The sequence below is a fragment of the Neoarius graeffei genome, chromosome 1, assembly GCF_027579695.1.
Source record: "Neoarius graeffei isolate fNeoGra1 chromosome 1, fNeoGra1.pri, whole genome shotgun sequence".
Taxonomy (NCBI): domain Eukaryota; kingdom Metazoa; phylum Chordata; class Actinopteri; order Siluriformes; family Ariidae; genus Neoarius; species Neoarius graeffei.
The window spans coordinates 20,907,895-20,923,790 of NC_083569.1; the positions used below are offsets into that span (position 1 = coordinate 20,907,895).

A 15,896-nucleotide genomic window follows, 5' to 3' on the forward strand; every position below is an offset into this window, starting at 1 on the left:
TTTCCAATTTATTTGAAAGAGCCTTCCCGAAACTGAAGCTAATCAAAGGAGGATGGCTCTTATACAAAGCATCTGGTATGAAAATCTTCAATTTATAGAAACTCAGACATGTCATAGAATGGGAAAAGATTTGTACAGTGCTCTCCATAGTTATTGGCACCCCTGGTAAAGATGACTAAAAGAAAAAGTTATGATAAATAATAATGTAGATAAATACATTTTGATTTTTAAGCCAATATTCCACTTATTTAAGAGTAGACATTCAGATTTATGAATTTATATCTGAACTTGTATATTACCACCAAAAACAAGACCTGGTAAATTTTGCAAAGTAGCCTCCAAATATAAACAAATACCACCTGACGATGGGTGTTGATGGAGACTTGAGGGCAAAGTGCTTTGCAGAAATTGCACACCAAAGACACCTTCAGATCCTCAGTGATCTCACAACTGTCCATATGGGGCCATTCTCACCAGTAGAAAGTGGTCTTCAGGTGACAAGAAATCATGAGCAGCACTTACTCACCTTCTGGTGTCAGTGTTCTCAATATCCCCTCTTTTATCTGGATCATCTTTCCACTTTCAAAACATTCCTTCCAGGCCCCAGTGAAAATTGAACTCACAACCCCTGGTTTACTAGACCAGTGCTCTCACCACTGAGCTATGGAGCCTTACCTGTTGCACAGCTGCTGAAGCTTGGGGCCACAGCAGAACCTTGAAGCCCCTGTGCTGATCCTCAAAACAGCCCACAGAAACTGCTGTAACATCACTCACAACTTTAGTTCCTTGCTGCAGTTAGCTTCTGTTTACTATTTGCCTCACAAAAAAAGGACACACATTTTAAATAATGCAGTGTGTCAATCATGTGGACTGTACATTCTGGCATTCTGGCATTTTTTTAAATTTTTACATTAAAAAAAAGATTTTGACTTAGTTTCTAAGAGCAATGTTTGTTTCCGGAGCATATATCCAAAACTATTCATGATACGGATTTGAAACTTGGCATACATATTAACAAGGTGATGCAGATGTGCCTTTTCATACTAAGAAATTTGAGAAATTTAAATTTTTCATGTTTCCATGGAAACAATTTCAGACTTGGTCTCTCAGGTTAGTCTGAGGTTTTGTTTCCAAAGCAGAACTTGAAAACTATGAGTGGTATGGTCTTGAAAGTTAGCATGTGCTTATCTCTGAGTAGTTTGCTGTGATCATATAGTGGTTAGTACTCTGCGTTGTGGTTGCAGCAACCCTAGTTCAAATCTGGGTCATGGCAAAAAAAAAAACCTACCTGAGTAGGCATAATTTTGGGTGGTGTAAGTGGTTAGCATGGTTGCCTCACAGCAAGAAGGTTCTGGGTTTGCAGCCAGAGGGGGCCTTTCAATGTGGAGTTTGCATGCTCTCCCTGTGTCTGGGTGCTTTGGTTTCCCCCACAGTTCAAAGACATGCGATTAGGTTAATATGGTATGGCCTTGAGTGAGGCACCTAACTCCCAACTGCTCCCCGGGTGCTGTTAGCATGGCTGTCCACTGTTCTAGGTGTGTGCGTGTGCTCATTGCTCACGTGTGCATGTGTGGGTTCACTGCTTCAGATGGGTTAAATGCAGAGAGGAAATTTCACAAGTGTGTGATGAATAAAGTTGTGCTTTCTTTCTTTTCTTTATGTGTTGATTAAGTAATGTATATGTGCCTTTTGATACTAAGAAATGTGAGAAATGTTAATCTGGACCAAAGGACTGGTGGGCTTATGCCATGGGCTGCTGAGGTCAGTATAAAGAGGTAGGGTTGGTTTCCTGCAGCAGAATTTGAAAAATGTGACAAATAATATCTTGAAACTTGGTATATAGGGTGAGGGATATAGATGACTCTGTCTCCTTGTCTTTTTTAACTTGTAATTTTCTCAACCTCATGCTTTTTCTATGTACATCTCATGGAGTTCTTGTCCCGAGTTTCCTAGTGCTATGTAACCAGGAACTTACAAATATTTACAGCATTATAAGAATCCTTTAGAGTTTTAATTGAAGTATTTTTGTTGGTGTCAAAGGCTCGATGATAGAGACTTAAGTGTAACGTGTTGAAGAAACCTCTGCTTCCTCAGCAGCAAGAACTCACAAGCACCACTTCTCTCAGGTCCCAATATTTTTAGATCAGAACCTGAGACGTGATCTTTCTCCCTTCAGGTCTGTCAAAGGCCCCAATGAGGATTGAAGGAGGAAATAAGAAACACAAATAAATAAAACGCCCAGTTTCTTTCTCTCTCTCTGTGCAACCTTCACTCGATCCAGCAAACTTCACACACAAAATGCATCACACCTCTTAAGGCCTAATGGCTTGGTGGCATCTTTCATAATATTACAAAGAGCAGCAGCTGGTTTGTTCCTCACCTCAGTGAAATAACAGGCTTCATTATTACAAAGTCAATAGATCAATCACATTGTAGTAATAATAATAACTTGTCATACTAAATTATTTGTCATGATTTATACTTATTTACAGCAATTTCAGAATAGGCCAAATCTCCTAATGCAGCAAAACCACTGATAAAACAAATAACAGGGAATTTAAACATTTAATAATGTATTAATTATATTATATTTTTACAGATTAGAATGATTAATTTTTCATAATTCCATGAATTCTGCTGACAGTCGGAGTTGAAGACAGGTTCCCCATGTGAGGCTGAATGTAAAGCCAGGATGCTTCAGTAAGAATCAACAATCTGTCAGTAACAATGGTGACACTGTCATGTGGTGCTGTGGGCTGGAGCTTCATGAACCTTTATGATGTGAACATATCATAGTACAGAAAGAATACTTTCACTCAGCTGAGACCATTCATCATGTTCACTGTTATATTCATGTGTCTGTGGCTTTCACTCGGTGAGTTAACTTTGACTTTTCATGATTGCAGAAATATTAAATGTTGAATTAGTGATTTATTCATGTGTGGTGGGAAGAAAAATCAGAATGCGCATGGTCTCTTCTCCATGACAGGTGACTCCATAGCAGCTTCAATAAAGCCACTTTTCACACATACAATTATAGATGAAGGCAGTGATGTTACTCTGTCCTGCAGCTACAAATGAAGTGGTACAGACAAAATCTAAACTGGAGTTCCTTCTTTTTATATCCCAAAGTGGACATAAAAGTGACTCAATCCCACCACGTCTCTCTGCTGAAGTTGATGAAAAGAATAAAAAAGTGGGTCTGCTCATCTCCTCTGCTGCTGTATCAGACTCTGCACTATACTACTGTGCTCTGCAGCCCACAGTGACAGGAAATCCAACTGCACTGTACAAAAACATTCACAGTTATATTATACTGAAGGCTGATCAACTGCTAAGGTTACACAATTCGGGATGATATAATACCAATGATAATCAGTTAAAAATAAATAAATGGATGGTTTGTGGAGGTCAATAAAAATATACACTCACCTGCCAGTGTAATCGGAACGTGTTCTTGATTTGAAGATTCCTGTTCTTGGCTGCAGGAGTGGAACCCAGTGTGGTCTTCTGCTGTTGATTGCTGAGCTGCGTTTCTGCTCACCATGGTTGTAGAGTTGCTGTGAGTTGCGATATCCTTGCTAAAAGCACTAAACAAGTTTTCAATAAATTCATATACATCCCACTTTCTAAAGTCAAGATCCTGCAGTGTCTGAATTTTACAATGATATTTGTGTGTTAGCTTTTTGTAATCCACAGTGATTTTACACAGTGAGGTGTGTTTTAGTGAAATGAAGTCATTATTGAGAATTTCTGATATATATTAGCCTGGTGGATACACAGTACAAATAGGAACAGCTATTACACATAATATAAAATTATACCTTTTATATATTTCCTTAAAAATGAGAAAATTGTCATGCTTGTGTGCAATTTACTTTCAATGTTTCCTCTTTTTATAATAAACTGTTTATTTGTGAATTATTCTTAAATGCTTCAATATGTCTCAAGGCTGGTAAAAATATTTCTGCGAACAAAGACTAAACGATGGGAGAAAATCTTTCAGCAACATTGGTAACAGCCGAACATTGGCACCAGTTACCAGTTCTGTTCATACGAACTTTCATTTCTGAGAGGATCCATAAGCAAAACTCTTCTTTAACATAATGAGAGCATGAAAACTGATTCCATCATTGTCTTGATTGTTGGATTTTAAGTCATCCTTTTAATGTACTTCTTATGTTTAATGACAGTTTTTCAATGAAAAAATACTGTTTCACAAAAATGTTCAGTGATTCCTTGATGACTTCTGTTAAAAGTGAGTTTTGATATTTGGGGTTTATATTATTTTTTCAGTTTTTTTTTTGACAATCTATGTTTTTTAATTATACCAACACAAAAGCTATACAGCACAACAAAACAAAGACAACAGTGCACAAACAACGAACACAAGATGTGCAAAGAACCAAATGAACAGGTAGATTTTCAAAAGTGCAAATTAAATCCTTAAGTGATTTATACAGTATCAGTGATTTGTATCAGTTTTTTTCTATTACCATTTTCTACACCGCAGAACAATACTGAAGACACCAAAACTTTGAAAAAACATATGGAACGCACACAGAACGATGTAACATACAAAAAAGTAAAAAAAAAATTCCCACGTGAATGACAGACCGCATAAGAAACAAGGGGATACAAAAATTAGAACAACAGGGACAATAGAAAGAAAAGAGCAATGACAAAACCTACACAATGATCACAATACAAAAGAACAGTAAAAGATAGTGCAAAAACCCCATCATCCCACCAGCCACCGGCGAAGCAGGCAGGGGCCCGATACAAACACAGCAACCACCGATGGTTGGTTCACCGCCTCCAGGATCCCAGACAGACCAAACACAGGGCAGCAAACGGGAGAGTAGAGCCAACACCAGTGTGCAGCTTTATCCTCGAACTGCACTGCAACGACCTCATGCCATCTCTCCTGCACATCTAACATTGTGTGTGTGTGAGAGAGAGAGAGACAAAGATTTTGATCATATATATACTAGTGCATCTCAAAAAATTAGAATACCATGAAAAAGTTCCTTTTTTCATAATTTAATTCAAAAAGGTAAACTTTCATATATTCTATATTCATTACATGTAAAGTGAAATATTTAAAGCCTTTTTTGTTTTAATTTTGAGACCTGGTTTACCATTGTGAGGTGTGGTGGCTGAGTCGTGCAGATATGCTTGCACGCTTCTACAACTTGAGGGAAGAAGTAAAGCAGTTCATGAAGATGAAGGGCAAACCAGTCACAGAACTCAGTGATAGCAGGTGGCTGTGTGATTTGGCCTTCATGGTGGACATTACCAAGTACCTCTCAGAACTGAATGTTAAGCTCCAAGGTCCCAACCAGCTTTTCAGCTCACTGTTTTCAAATGCGAAATCATTTGAAGCTAAACTGAAGCTGTGACAAGTGCAACTGGAAAGGGGAAACACTGTGCACTTTCCTACTTTGCAAGAACAAAAGCCTGCTGTGACATCTGAATATGCTGGGGAGTGTGCAAAACTACTCCAGGCCTTTGGAGAGAGGTTCCAGCTGATGAGAAGTTACGAGAAGGACCTGAACATATTTGCAACACCATTCAATGTGGAACCAGCTGATGTGCCTGACAACCTACAGCACGAAATCACTGAGCTGCAAAGCAACAATGAGCTCAAAGCTAGGTACAACAACCTTCCTCTGCTTTGCATCACTGTTTGGGACAGCCTACTGCTGTGAGCAGTTCTTCTCAGAACTGACCCTTGCAAAGAATCGGTTCCGCTCAAGACTGACTGACCCAAACCTGGAAAACCAGCTGCGAGTAGCATCGTCATCTGTACCATCTGACATCAGATGCCTCGCCAAAGAGAAACAGTTCCAGCCTTCACATTAGATTGGCCACATGTAATAATAAAAATTGGTAAAATATTATTATATTGTAGCATCTTCATTACATAAAATGCTCAAAGTGCTTTACATCAGGACATATAAAATCAATAAGAACACAAGACTAAAAACAGAGCATTAAAACAATAAGAGGTGGATAAAATTTAAAAAGAAAATGGGAAGATTAAAAAGGGATAAAAGAGAAAGTTACACCAAAAAGTTGCTTTATTTGAATAGCATGAAAGAAAGCTAAAATAAATGGGCTGCATCTTAAAATTTTCAGCAGAGGTTATGGGTTAAAACATTTAGTTTGGCCCCCACAGGATGTTATAAAACTCGAAATGGCCCTTGATAGGAAAAAGGTTCCCCACCCCTGCCCTAGACCAACAGGCCAAAATAAAGTGTCAACGTTTGAGATGGTTGCATGAGATGTGTGGAGGAAAGCAGGTTCATGTTACTTTTGCTTTCTTCAGAAACTCTCTCTGGCTTTACTGATTTTGCTCTGTTCAACCAGGGCTATAATTAAATTCTCTTTGCATGTGAGACAAATTCCGTAGCAAATGTTGTGATACCGAGGATAGTCGGATCAAGCTGTCCACTATCATAATTAGCAAGAAATTGCTGAACTTACTCAAATTTCTTGCAATCACCTTGCAATTTTTTGATAGTCTGTTCAAAGTAATGTCGTAGTGAAAGTAAAATCGTACGGAGTAGAGATGCCTTTCTGGTAGCCTCCTTCTTTCGGTGGTAGCCTGTAGATACAGTGCTCAGAAGGCAGTTTTAATGTTTAATCTGGCGTTCCCTGCCATAATTTCAGCGAGCATAGTTAGAAAGTCAGGATGCACTGGTTTACACCTTACACACACACACGTAGCCCAGCCTCTCGCTATGTTTAACAGTTGGAACTTAGCGGTTTTAAAACTAGTTTTGCAGTTTTGCAATTTCTGTGCGTGATGATAATGTGTAAACTTTGGATTTCCATAGGCTATGTTAAAATGTTATCATTGTCCTGGCCTGCAGGTAGTTCCTGGTGATGGCAGTGAGGGAGGTGAAATAACATGTATACACACTACCATTCAAAAGTTTGGGGTCACCCAGACAATTTTGTGTTTTCCATGAAAAGTCACACTTTTATTTACCACCATAAGTTGTAAAATGAATAGAAAATATAGTCAAGACATTTTTCTGGCCATTTTGAGCATTTAATCGACCCCACAAATGTGATGCTCCAGAAACTCAATCTGCTCAAAGGAAGGTCAGTTTTATAGCTTCTCTAAAGAGCTCAACTGTTTTCAGCTGTGCTAACATGATTGTACAAGGGTTTTCTAATCATCCATTAGCCTTCTGAGGCAATGAGCAAACACATTGTACCATTAGAACACTGGAGTGATAGTTGCTGGAAATGGGCCTCTATACACCTATGGAGATATTGCACCAAAAACCAGACATTTGCAGCTAGAATAGTCATTTATCACATTAGCAATGTATAGAGTGGATTTCTGATTAGTTTAAAGTGATCTTCATTGAAAAGAACAGTGCTTTTCTTTCAAAAATAAGGACATTTCAAAGTGACCCCAAACTTTTGAATGGTATTATATATATATATATATATATATATATATATATATATACACACACACAAAATGGAATCATTTGCTGACAGCTCAGTCCCCCCCAGTTCAAAAATCCTATCTGCGCCTCTGTTTCGAGTCCGTGGGGACATAAAAGAAGGTATTGGCACAAATGACATCACATGTCACAAAAAATCGACTTGATGGGTTTACCATTTTTTCTTAGGTATGGTGCTCCGCTGGGAGCTCCGCTATTATGGATATAATAATTGCATATTAATGATGTAATACTTTTATACCAATTTCGTACATGTGGTTTCAGGGATCTTTTTATGCACAAAGTTCCCCTGCATAATTAACTATGAAACAGCAGCCTACAAACATTACAAGAAGTCCAGATTTATGCATTTATATCTGAACTTGTATACTATTACCAAAAACAAGACTTGGTAAATTTTGCAAAATAGCCTCCAAATATAAACAAATACCACCCGACTATGTGCATTGATGGAGACTTGAGTGCAAAGCACTTTGCAGAAATTGCACACCAAAGACACTTTCAGGTCCTCAGTCTCATCCACAGTGATCTCACTGATCTTCAAACTGTCCATCTGGGGCCATTCTCACCAGCAGAAAGTGGTCTTCAGGTGATGAGAAAGCATAAGTAGTACTTGCTCACCTTCTGGTGTCAGTGTTCTTAACATCCCCTCTTTTATCTGGATCATCTTTACACCTTCAAAATATCCCTTACAGGCTCCAGTGAGAATTGAACTCATAAGCCCTGGTTTACTAGACCAGGGCTCTCACCACTGAGCTATGGAGCCCATAGCTATGCTAGTCTGAGGGGGAGGTTTTGTTTCCGGAGCAGAACTTGAAAATTATGAGTGGTATGGTCTTGAAAGTAAGTATCCAATTACCCAAGTAGTTTGCCATGATTGTATAGTGGTTAGTACTCTGCATTGTAGCTGCAGCAACCCTGGTTTGAATCCGGGTCATGGCAAAGGAAATAAAAAGCTACCTGAAGAGGCAAAATTTTGGGTTTACTGTCATTAGTCATTTGCACTGTTAGAGTTGATTTGTTTTGATTTATTTATTTGTCTTCCGTTCAATACTGACATTTTTGCACAGTTTTTATCTTCATTCATCACAATTCTTGATTTTAGCACTATTAATGCACAGTCACATGTACAAAGTGCATATATAGCTATTTTTTATTGTTACATTTTATCTGTATATTGCAAAGTCAGCTTGTTCTTTTTTTTAATTCTATTTTATGTTGCACAGTGTGTCTTTTTCTTTTCACATATTTGATAACTTGCTGCTGCAACAAAAATTCCCAGCTTGGGAGCTATCTATCTATCTTTGTGATTACACAGCCTGATAATTACAATTCATTTTTTTATACCCCCACTCCAAAGAAGTGGGGATATACTGGTTTACCTCCGTCCGTCCGTCTGTATCTCCGTCCATCCGAAACACCCTTTTTCTCAGCAACCACAAATCATAGTCACTTAGTACCAAACTTCAGCTTGGTGTTCTATACTGTGTATACTGTTTTCAAGTCTGTCGCACATCGACTATCTGTTTACCAACTGAATGTATTTATGAAATTTATAGGCTGGATTTAGACGCTATTTCAAGAAGCAAAATGCTATTTCAAAATGACGGTTTACCAGGATGCTATTTGAAATACCTGGGTTGAACACTGCTCTTTACTTACTTGTTTCAGGGTTAATTATTTGTTGAAGTCAACATTCATAATAAGTGTCCTATTCCTTCAATTGCTTGTATTCTGATATAAGCGAGAGTGAGGGTATATGTAAGTGAGTAGTAGTTCACAGTTGACATTGTTTTGTAATTCATTTATTCAAATTGTCATAAATATGTATCATGATTTATCATTGCAATATATCATTACATGCTGAGTAAATATTATCATAAATAATGTTACACATGCAAATATTCGTATAAAAGCACACCCATTTGATCTATATAGGCCTTTAAAAGCGGGTGACTGGGAATATCGTGTGCTGGATATTGGATATACATGTGTGGAGTGTAACGAGAGAAGAGCAGGGCTCACTGACTCCACAGCCACACTGGGGGCGATCCTCTCATCGATCTCCTTCAGCTTGTTAGCAAACAGCTGTCTGTCCTCTGTGGCAATGATGGACTCTACAGGCGTGCCCAAAACCTTCACACTGTACTGCTGCAGCATGCCAATCTGAAACAGCACCACTCCTACCACAGGGTATCGTAGGTCGTAAGTTTAAGTATCCAGAACTAGACCTGCGGCTACAATCATCGACACCTTAATGATCTTTTGGCCATTGCAAAAGTAGAAGAGACTTTCAATACATAAATTGTGCATGAATCGTCACTCAAACTTCCACTGGAAAAAAATAAGTTGATTCCCGATTACTTAGCATGTCAGATGATGTGACACCGTTCCACAGTTATCGACACCGTTCCACAATTATTGACATCGAGATGAGAATTATTTTTTTAAATGGTATGTGGAATTAAGTTAACAAAACAGTTTTTATTTAATTTTTTTATATAGACTTGTATTAAGTCCAAAATATGTTTTATATAAATATATCGAAGTCAGTGCTTAGGTAAATGAGGAAGTAATCCTAATGGTTGTAAACAAATGAACTGATAATGTTTAACCTGTGTCAGAAAATCTTTTTGTTCCACTTTCTACCCACTTTCTAAGTACTTTTGTACATTAAATTTTGTTAAATCACTCATTGTCGTTTGTATTAATTTCTAGGTTTGTAGTTTACCAATAAATGTCAACAGGCAATTGATATTATAACCACATGAAAATCCAGGTAAAAGGTCGCATGTCAGTTCTCGAACCAAAACTTTATATTTCTATATCTAAAAATATAAAATGTCTGATATTGTAATATATGGTAGATATTTACAACAAACTGCAAAAAAAATTCTAAATGGAATAGAAAAACCTGAATATTTCAAGCATGTAATTTATAATACATATACACATACATACACACACACACACACATATATATATATATATATATATATATATATATATATATATATATATATATATATATATACACTAGGAATTTGATTTTGGTCGAATTCTATTTATTTCAATCAGATTCCAAATACTCTCTAAGCATTCCATTCTGTTATGAATCAGGAAAAAATTATGATAAATCACAGCACTTATATATTTTTTAAAGTACTTCATCTGCTTCAACAATGCTACACAAAGATCAATCCATAACAGTTGTAAATGTCACTTAATTCCACAAGGTGTCGATAATGGTGGACACCGGTGAAAGTGATCACGATGATCAACACCTCACATGACTTCTCAAACGCATGATAAGATACAAAATGCCGACTGTCAAATGAAAGAGTAAGAAACAAAGTAGGTTTCGACAAGGATATCATGAAATATCGGTGAATTTGATAAGTAAAAACATGTCCATGATCTTTCCACCATACTTACATGCAATGATAGCATCCAGGTTTTCCTCAACTTGCTCATCGTGCTAAAAAAAAATTCCATCTCAGATAACGAGCTGTGTCATCAGACGACAAGATCAAAGGGTGAGGGGTGTCTTCCGGTTGATTAATTAACCAATAAAAACTGTTGGAACTGAAACTCACCTTTGTAAAATTGTTTTCAATTGGTAAATCTGAAAAGGTGTCAGTAATTATGTACTGTTGATAATTGTAGCTGTCACTCTATATCTACACATGTAGAGATATAATTCAGAACAGGTCTCACCACAGTTGAGTGCCATTTGTCCGCCGATGGAGAGCAGGATGCCATCCGGACTCTCAGCTTTGACCACCTCCGTCACAAATTGGGGTGTTATGGCCAAGAAGTAGACGGTGTCTGCCTGCTTGGTTCCCACATTGTTAGTCTGCACCGAGGCACTGGTCAGGTTCATCAGCACCGTCTTCAGGTTCTCCTCCTGCACACAGTGCAACAGGGTGGATATTTACTCTGTTCCAGTGCAACAGGTCTAATTAGCAACAGCTGCATTTCCTCCACAAACTCCATCATGGCAATAAAAGTTCATACTAGCATCAAATCTAAAATTCTAATTCTCGCTAGTGTGCAAAGTCAGCTTAGACTGATATGCTCCTCTGATGAGCTCCGAAGGTTAGCTATCACAGATTCCTTTCACTTTGTTTGTCTTTATTTCTTGAATTGCTGACTGACCTCAGTATCTCCAACTCACATTTTTCAACAGGGTTGTCATATTCCCACCATCCACTATGAAATTCTAACTCTCGCTCAAGTGCAAAGTCAGCTGAGACAGCTAGTGGGATTGATGCCTGCATTCTCCAAAACACCCACTGTCCCCGTGCTCGCATTTTACAGAGAAAAAACTTTCTTGTCATCTTGCAAACCAGCCGAATCATCTGCACTTTCAGCCAAGTCAAGATCAAATTTCTTTCGCCACATTCAAAGCAGCACATCTGTGAAAACAGCCACTATTTGGATTAAACCCACAACCTTGGCACTGTTTGCAACAATGACCAAATCAACTAACTGCACATTACTTTTCTGCTGATATGCTCCTCTGATGAGCTCCGAAGGTGAGGTTTTACAGATTCCTTTCAGTTTGCTTGGCTTTATTTCTTGAATTGCCCACTGACCTCAGTATCTCCAACTCACATTTTTCAACAGTCTTGTCATATTCCCACCATCCACTATAAAATTCTAACTCTCACTCGAGTGCAAAGTCAGCTGAGACAGCTTTTACAAACTGAAAATATGATGCTTACCTGTTTGTATTCTTAAAGCTGCTGGTGAAAAGCAAGCTGCTGTCCTGAAAAGGCACTTTTCACCACCTTCCACCCAACTGCTCACTTTACTACTACACTTTATTTCAGTATCTCCAACTTACATTTTTCAACAGGCTTGTCATATTCCCACCATCCACTATGAAATTCTAACTCTCGCTCGAGTGCAAAGTCAGCTGAGACAGCATTCACAAACTGAAAATATGATGCTTACCTGCTTGTATTCTTAAAGCTGCTGACCTGAAAAGGCACTTTTCACCACTTTCCACCCAACTGCTCTCATTGAACAATGAAGCAACAAATGCTTCCTGAGGCATGCCCCAAAAGTGTGAGAAGCATGCCAGGGACTCCATGTGAGGAGATTGGGTTGTTTTAGTGGCAAAACCCTTGAAGCTTACCACCTGTTATTCATGCAAACAGGAGTCAGAATACACTCCTCCAGAACAAAAGTCCACTTCTGTGCAGTCGCCCATGTGAAAATAAACAAACAACCAATGGAAACTCAGGCATGGTTCCAGAGAGCAACGAGCAGGCCAGGAAGGGCAGTGTTGGGGGGCTTGTGGTTGTTAGTTGGACAAACCCTTAAACACAGCAGGGGAGTTAACTCAAGTGGTAGAGCACTTGCTTTGCATGTAAGTGATAGTGGGACCACTGCTCGCATTCTCTGAAACACCAACTGCTGCCTTGTTTGCATTTTACAGAGAAAAACTTGTCATTTTGCAAACCATCTGAATCATCTGCACTTTCAGCCAAGTCAAGATCAAATTTCTTTTGCCACATTCAAAGCAGCACATCTGTGAAAACAGCCACTGTTTGGATTAAACCCAAATATTTATCAAAGCTCCCCGGGCTCCATGGAGCCCAAATATCTATCATCCAGCTCCCCAGGCTCCCCCCCGCTGATTAAAGCTATCAGCGGGGGGGGGAGCCCAGAGAGCTGGATGTGAGCTCCATGGAGCAACAGGTATCTGCTTTCCTGCAGTCCGAGGGAATTCACCTGGACTGCGATAACATTGAGGCTTGCCACCCGCTACCAAGGAGGAACACCAGCGACAAGCAGACCATCATCATGAGGTTTGTCAACAGGAAACATAAGACTGCACTATTAAAGCAAGCGTACAAGCTAAAGGGATCCAGGGTCTACATAAACGAGCATCTGACCAAACAAAATGCAGATATAGCCAGGAATGTACATGCCTTAAAGAAACAGAGGAAAATTCAGAATACTTGGATGACAAACTGCAGGGTGTTTACTAAGCTAAATGGTACACCTGAGGAGGCCAAAGTATTGGTTGTTAAAAATATCGAGGACCTGGAAAAGTATCAGTGACCATCATGAGCGGGACCATAAGCCACACATCTCAGAGGATTACGGAACAGGATTTACTGGAACTACAATCATGTGTACACTGATCACAAATCACAGGATTTGGAATATGATATAGACCTGGACAATAATTTCTTCTCTGCCATTAACAACAACTGCTGTTATTACACTGATGAACAGTTCAATCGGAGCATTAAACCTGATGGCAAACTCTCAATTATCCACTTCAATAGCAGAAGCATGTATGCAAATTTCAATCTCATCAAGGAATATCTACATCAGTTTTCGCATCTGTTCAGCATCGTAGCAATATCTGAAACTTGAATACATAACGTCAAAAGCACGGACTTTGAGCTGGAGGGCTATGAATTCAACTACATAAATAGACAAAACAAGAGTGGAGAGGGCATGGCCATATTTGTGGATAGGGACTTGAAATTCAGTGTGATGGAAAGTATATCAACAGTAATTGACAACACACTGGAATGCATAACAGTTGAAATTTGCAGAGAGAAACATAAAAATGTAATTGTTAGTTGTATATATAGAGCTCCAGATTCTAGTATTGAGGTCTTCAATAACTGGATAGAGGAAATGTTTTCAAAAGTGAGTCACAAAACAGTTTTCATATGCGGAGACTTCAATATTCACCTGCTCAATCCAAATAAACACAAAATGACAGACAATTTTATCAACACAATGTACAGTATGGCCTTTTTCCCGAAAATTACTCGACCCAGCAGAATCACCTCACACGGAGCCACCCTCATTGACAATATATTCACTCACAGTTTTAATGACAATTTAGTAAGTGGACTATTGATAAATCATATCGGTCATCATTTACCAGTTTTCTCAGTTTATGAAACAAAATTTGGGAATAATAAATCAGAAAACACAAAACTTTTCAGACGACTTAGATCAGAGGAATCAATTAACACTTTTAGAAATGACTTGCTGGCACAAAATTGGGATGAAATATACCGACTAAAAGACATAAATAAAGCATATGAGGAATTCTTGAGGATATTTATATCATTATATAATAAAAATTGTCCAATTGTTCAATAAAGTAAAAAGTCAAACATACAGTCTGTCCATGGATTACAAGGGGTTTACAAAATGCCTGTAAAAAGAAAAATACATTGTATAGAGAGTTCATAAAGCAGAAAACTAAAGAGGCAGAGGATAGATATAAAAAATATAAAAATAAATTAACTAATATTATAAGGGCTGCTAAGAAAGAATATTATAAGAAATTATATTATAAGAAATTATTAAATGATAACAGAAATAATCTCAAAGTAATTTGGAGCACTTTGAACAGTATTATAAAAAATGGGTCAAGATCTTTAAATTATCTAAGGTACTTTCTTAATAATGACAAAGATGAATATAATATGGATGTGGTAATTAATAGTTTCAACCATTACTTTGTATAGGACCAACCTTAGCAGAACAAATCCCGGGTCCAGGAACGTCTGTTGAAAACCTGAGCAATTTGATAAATAAAAAATATTTTTCAATGTTCCTTACAGCAGTGGAAGAATAAAAAGTTGTTTTCATTTACAGAACATATTAGATTAATAATAGATAACACGCTTGCGCTTAACCCAAAGGCCGAAAAGCAATAATTTACTGCAGTTAATGGTTTTAAATATACCACTTCTACATATTAAAATCCAGAAAGGCAAACACAGCTAGACTCCGCCTCCAACAGCTGGATCCTTTTGAAGAGAGACATCGCCTTGTAGAGTGTATGTGGGGATGCTTCCATGCAAAAAGATAAATAGTTCTAACACTTGATAACCAAAAATATTCAGCTCTGCCAGAGCAAAGCCTACAAAAATACGTTCAACTTGTTAACATTTCTCTCCCATACCGCCCACACCCAATTCTACACCTGTGTTGTTGAGCATGGAGAAAACCAGAAAATAGGGAAAAAGTTAGGGCAGGAAAAACAAAGATTTTTTTTCTTTCTCTTTTAAAATAAGGTAACCATTCCTAAATCTACTATAATACCACATGAGAGTATAGAATAAAAGGACCAAACTACTATTTTTATTCTCTACTCTAAAAAGCCCATTTATCAAATAAGAAAAAATGAACTTTTTCTAGAACAAAGATAGAGGTACTACAACATCAGGTTAGTACATGGAGCCGAAAGAACAAACCCCTATCCCAACTCCTTGTTCCAAAAAAAATCTGCTTGATATAACGCTCTTGTTAAGAGAACAAATCAGATATCAAATTGATTAGAATAAATATTACACTCGAAACTGGTTAAAATGTGGAAAAATGATAAACTACTTCAGTGAATAGCTTTAAATATACCAC

General features: G+C 37.9%; 2 non-coding genes and 1 pseudogene across 2 annotated transcripts; all 3 read right to left on the bottom strand.

Annotated features, from left to right (window-relative positions):
* Window positions 1-598: 598 nt before the first annotated feature.
* On the bottom strand, window positions 599-671 carry trnat-agu (transfer RNA threonine (anticodon AGU)). The gene has a single exon. It is a non-coding gene; the product is annotated as a tRNA-Thr (tRNA).
* A 7,509-nt stretch (window positions 672-8,180) lies between these two features.
* On the bottom strand, window positions 8,181-8,253 carry trnat-agu (transfer RNA threonine (anticodon AGU)). Its single transcript has one exon. It is a non-coding gene; the product is annotated as a tRNA-Thr (tRNA).
* A 7,430-nt stretch (window positions 8,254-15,683) lies between these two features.
* On the bottom strand, window positions 15,684-15,859 carry LOC132898870 (U2 spliceosomal RNA; annotated as a pseudogene).
* Between the last annotated feature and the right edge of the window lie 37 nt (window positions 15,860-15,896).